General features: G+C 32.5%; 1 pseudogene; it reads right to left on the bottom strand.

Annotated features, from left to right (window-relative positions):
- Positions 1–213: 213 nt before the first annotated feature.
- On the bottom strand, positions 214–4,770 carry LOC127741555 (protein MID1-COMPLEMENTING ACTIVITY 1-like; annotated as a pseudogene).
- Positions 4,771–6,226: the final 1,456 nt, after the last annotated feature.

Here is a 6,226-nt window from a genome sequence, read left to right as displayed (position 1 = left end):
ATCTTCTTTTCAATATGAAAAATAAAAAAGTGGAAGAATGTAAGCCATATTTATAACACAAAAAAATAATAATAATAATCATTGTCCTTATCAATGCAAATACTTAGTCTAATGAATATAATTCTTTTTCATATATTTCTAACGAATATAAAAATAAAGTGAAAATTTCATAAAACAAATAAAATAAAATAAAAAACCATATGATGAAACATGTAAAAAAAATGAACTCAAACTATATTAAACCAGGTGTAAGAAAAAAGAGTTTATGATGCACCAAGCACCATAAGCAATAATGTAAAGTTACTATACAAAATACAGAAATATTAATTCACATGCAGTAGTTTAGTTCCAATGGCCAATTGCCTCTATTCAATAATGGTATTCAAGCTCTAAAGAATCAAATGATTTACCCCTTTCTTCACTCAAGATTCCATGTATTGTAAAGGTGGAGGGATTGTTTTGATCTTCTCAGAAGAACCTACAAAACAGTTTTGCATGTCACATGCATTTTGAGAACAGAACAATCACCATAATTTTATGCTCAAAAGAATCAACAACAAAAAATGCTATAGGTTGTTTTGCAAATTTGGTGCTGCATTCTTGGATTAATGTATCTGGATATTGTATACTCGACACCTTGATGTACTAGATTTGCGCGACGATAGGAAAGAAAGAATCTAAGAGTAGAAATCTATAGGTTTTGAAAGACAAAGTGAATAGGACATACGAATATGTTCGAGTCTACTCATCGTACTTAGAGAATTCTACTGAATTTGATACATTATTCAGATTATTCTTGATATGATTTTCGATATTTCTTAATCCCTTAAGTAACTATTTAATCCCTAATAATCCATGATAATGGGGCTATCAGATTTGGAGTGTATCAAATTCCTTAGAAGTTAAGCAAACTGAATGCTGCAAGACATACCATAATAACCGCGGATTTCAACTTCCCTCCATTCTTGCACAAGAGCACAGCAGCAACACATGAAATGAGAAAGAAAATCATCAACATAGCCACCCTGCAATGAATAGAATGTCAGTGACTAATGAAACATATGCAGATGCTAAAAATGCTTAAGAGTTTATGTAATACTAAATTCCAAAAAATAACTTTCACAAAAAAGAAGTTATATGCTTTAGCTCAATTTGTGAATTGCACAAACAGGATCAACGCAGAAATAAACCAGATTGTTACAAATTTCCATGTAAAAAGGAAAACTAAAAATGAATACCTATAGATGCAAGACACGACAAAAAAGGGGGACATGAGTTCATATTTATGCCGAAAGAAGGACACATTATTACCGTGATGTTGAACATCTTCCTAAGCTTCCTCCTTATGCAGCAAGTATAGCAACAGCAAGACAAGATCAATGAATATGCCAATAAGTCATTGCATGCTTCTGCAGAAGCTGAAAAACCACAAAATATTATAGCAACCCATCCTCATCCAAAGTAATATACAGTATTCGGATATAGATTCATCATTTTAATGCTAACACAGCATAGATAACTAACGTACATATTGGCCTGTTAGTTGCAACAGTAGCAATCTTCGAAAGTGTTCCGCAAGGAAAGAAACATGTCTTTATACCTGCAAGCAAGTCATATACTTGTGATGAAAAATACACCAGGACTAGAAAGCTTAATTAATCTTTTTTTCTTTTTGTTTCCATGTTTATCAAGATCCTCTGATACCCTATATTGAACCTACCCTTGATCGAAAGAAAAGAGTTAAAATGCTCAAGTGAAACTACACCTATACAATCACCTGCTAAACTAGACTGTGTAAAGATATTTGCAGTGTTCTCACCACAAATTGTATAATTTCCATTGAAAATTGCAGCTTTAGTATTAAAAGAAAAATGTGGCCTTTTCTGGAGCTGGTGACCTGTTTGGGGGCAGGCGCAAGAGAATCGAACTTGATTCAATAAAATTAACAAGCCAAAAGGTTAAAATAATACATGACAACACCACAAAGAGATGGACGGGGCAAGAGCTTTAGTGTAGTGCAAGCTTTCCTGGTTCATAGCTAAGGCAAATTTCCAAGAAATATTTCAAATTTTGGTCAAGTACTTGAATGAATAGAAAAACTAATTGAAGCTGAGGAGGAGGAATATATATTACCTTGATGCTGGAAAAGTATCACTTTTTTTATAAGGCTTTTCTTTTTCAGCAGATGAATGACTTTTGCCACCACCACCAGCATCAGAGTAGCTGTAGTTACTATACTCTACTTTCTTATGAGCTTTTTCAGGTGAATAAGCTGCAACTTCTGTGATATCTAACAACCGTTGAATGAATTCACACTGATGTATATCCATAATTGCCTGTGAATATTGTAGTTCAAGTTGAAGCTTTTCGTTTTCTTTTTTAAGTGCTTCTGAGAAAGGTACGTTGGGGTACGAACAGGATAGAGTTTTTTTCAGCACCACAGAGTCTTCTTTGTCCGGCTCAGGCTTTAAAATAACAGTCTGCAACTTTTGGCAGTCATCATCCAACGTGTACTCGCGTTGATCCTTCTCAATAACTTCAAGTCTCTCCTGAATATTCAAAAGAAGCATGGAGATTCTCAACCTATTAACGTTACTCGGACTAAACTAATAAAGATAGATGCTAATTTGAAGCAGATCGAAGTCATGATAGACAATGGAAATTTGAAAATCCAGGTTGAGGCATAAGAAAATTAATGCAACTTGTGCAACAACTTCACACAAACTCATAAGTCACATACACGAGGAAAACAATGGTGATTTGATTAAATGATCAACAAACAATGTAGTAAATCATTCAAAAGTTGAGTTCCTGTTTTATGAATTTTGTGCCAAAGGACTTATCTAAATTGTAAACCGAGGAATAGTACATAGAAGTAGTATTAAATTAATGGCAAACTAGAAAAGATGAGCAGTGAAAACAACACTGATGTTTAGTATAATTCCAATAACAAAAGCAAGAGACTCAAAGCACCATTTACGATAAGAGATAACTGATAACTGACATTTGAGCAAAACAAAGGTGTAAAATTTACCCTGACTCGAGCATTGTCAACCAGAGTAATGAGAGGAACGAGGCGTAACAATCTGTCGATTTCATTCTGAGCCTTCCTGAATTGATAGACAATGTTCCATCCCATGGCCAGTAAGTAAAGATAGCTGCGGTCCTGGCAACTATTAACCAGAATGTAAGATCTTCTGAGAGCATCCTCTAGCTGTTCCAGAGGCTCCCGGGTCTCTGGGTACCTCTTAAGCTCTGAGATCTTGAGCTGCTCCAACAAGTTCCCAATCAACTTTATATGCTGTGCAAACTGCCTACAATTCTTCTTGTGCATCCGTGCCGTGCTCGCAGCTTTCACAATCATCCCAATCAACCTCACAGCATCTATACCCGTCAGCTGGGCTACATTTGCAACCTCCCCAAAATGTTCCCATGAAGATGCCATGATCTCAGCAAATCAACCTAAGGAAAATCCATCCAGATTAGCTAACAACTCGAAACATGGTTTTAGTCCTTCCTACATATCTTGCTTTCTAAAAGGGGAAAAATAACCCCTTTTTTACTTAAAAAATGTGCATTTGTAAACATACTCAACTCCATCAGATAATTTTTTTCTCATTAAAACACAGAAAGCATAAAATTAACAATATTCTATGATCCAACAACTGAACCTTGTTCAACTAAGTGGGGTCGGCGGCATAGATCAATTGACGTGGTGTAATGTCGTATGATCCATTTAGCTCAATTCACCTAGATGGAGAAAGTTTGGCTGTTAAATATTCACCACAACATAATCATAGCAGATCTTAGATACTATAGCTGATAAATTTCACCTTTGATTATGCAAGTAACATTTGCATCTAAGTCTATGATTTAGAAATGGTATAATGATGAACACTCTCAAAATTTCAAGCAGGATCAAGACCTCCCCTGAGAAATGTTGTCAGAGACAGCATTGCCTTCCAAGATCTTGATGCAGGGACACTGCAGAAACACAAAATTCCAAATGAAAACCGAAACCAACAAAATTATCATTCTTCAGAGAGTGTCATTGAAGCTTCTTGACTCACTTTTTCAACATAAAGCTTTTCCCTTTTCTTTTTCAGTAAAAAAAAAAAGCACGTTTCTCAGAAAAAAATCATCAGTGGATTAAAAAATAAAAATTAAAAAATCACCACCACCCTATTCCAAATCTTGAGCTGAAACCAAACCAAACCATACTAAATTCATTTATTTTTTCCCCAAAAGCACAAAAATTAAGAATATTATAAATAAAACTAAGAAGTAAAGAGACAGAGAAGGGTAGCTTGTAGCTAGCTTATGTTGTGGATTAAGAAAATGTGAACTTGAAAGGTTGATTGATGCAAACAACACATAACAAACCAATAACTTTTTGCTCAAATAAGTTAAGACCCAAAAAAAAGAGCTTACATGGCAGAAGAAAACGACGTTTAAAGTGAGCATTGAGATTCAGGTAATGGAAGACATTGGTAATGGTTTGAGCGAAGGGAGCGGAAAGTGTTTGTTGTAATGCGCCAAAGAAAAAAACAACACTAAGAGTGGTTTTCTCAGAACTCAGTAGTTTTCTTTTTGTTGTTTATTGTTACTCACTCACTCACTCCCTCGCTCAAGAGTTTCGGTTCGGTGTCGTTTTGCAGTGTGATTCACTCACTCACTCACTCAATGTGCTGTGCTGTGTGGTGTGTGCAGAGCTTGTTATGCTTCTCTGTCTGCTGATTATGCTTATTTTCTCACTTCCCTTTCATTCTGCATTTAATGCGGTGATTATTCACCACAAACTAAAGATTAATCTATTACAGACTCGAATTAAAATTTTATTTTATTTAAGAATTTATGGTTGGACTAACTGTATATATAATACGAGATTTAATTTTAACATTTATTTAAACAAACTAATAAAATTATTGAACTAATCATTTAACCAATTCAATTTAATTAAATTTGTTTAAATTATAGACTAGACATGGTGTTTCGTCTTAAATATGTCTTAGGAGAAACTTTTGAATTTTAATTTATATTCATGTCATTAGTGAATTTACATTTCAATTAAATATGTAAAATAATAGTAAATTCACTAATTGTGAAAAAAATATGGTTTTTTTGGACAGATTTATTAATATTGGTATGTTTTCTTGTTAGAAATGAGATTATTTTTTATAATTACAGATAGGTAAATTTTGTAAATAGAAAGTTAACGTATGAGACGTGTTAAATACGTGCCAACATTCTAACCAACGCACGAAAACGTGTTGAATACTGAACATGTCGAATAATTTTTACAGTTTTATAATATATTTAAAATATCAATATTCAACTAAAATACCATCTTTATTTTCATATTAAAAATAATTCCCGATTTGTTTGTATCAACAATAAGATTTAATTCGTCTGATATTGTGTATTATTTATAAATCCAGGTAGGATTTTTGTGTGGTGGCCCAGCAACATGTAAACCCAATGACACAGAGAAATTCTTATTTTGTTCATACAGAAAATCCTTTTCTTTTTTTTGATACATTTACACAATTTATACAATTTTTTATAAAGTAATATCATTATTTTTAATTTAATATTATCACTCTATCTTTCATTCTCTTTTTTATTTTTTATAATGATAAAAAATATTTTCAAATTTTTAAAAAATACAATAATAAAATAACATTAGCAATTAAAGAATGATGATACCTACTAATTTGTTTCTTTTCCTTTTTAGAATTTAGTAGCTAAGATCACTTTGTGACTTTGTGTAGTAAATAATTTTTAGTCACCAAAAAAAAAATCCCATAAGAAAGTTGCTAAAGCAAATCCCCTTAATTTACTGTGATTATTACTAAATTGCCACTCAACAGTCAACCCATTTCACCCACTTACAGCTGTGAGTTGGGTTTGTTGCGTGTCAAAAGGTTCATAATTACTGGGTTGACTCTCAAATTCTGATAGATGATTGATGAATAATATTCTCTGGTTTCTTTTGATGTGTCACTTGTTTGATTGTTTCAATGCTAGTATCAAATTTAAAATTATTAGCAATATTTAGATTAAGTTCGGATATTATTCCTGAGACCGAAGTAAATTGATACTTAAAAAAAATAGAAACTTATTGAAATTCTATTGATCTAATAATGAATTAATTTGTGTTTCATGAATTTATTATGAAAGTAAAACTTTTAATAAGCTGCTAGTATTAATCAAGTGATTTAATTGT

The sequence above is a fragment of the Arachis duranensis genome, chromosome 1 (genome assembly GCF_000817695.3).
Source record: "Arachis duranensis cultivar V14167 chromosome 1, aradu.V14167.gnm2.J7QH, whole genome shotgun sequence".
Lineage (NCBI taxonomy): Eukaryota > Viridiplantae > Streptophyta > Magnoliopsida > Fabales > Fabaceae > Arachis > Arachis duranensis.
The sequence above is the reverse complement of the archived record's forward strand: the minus strand, read 5'-3'. Positions and strand labels throughout refer to the sequence as shown.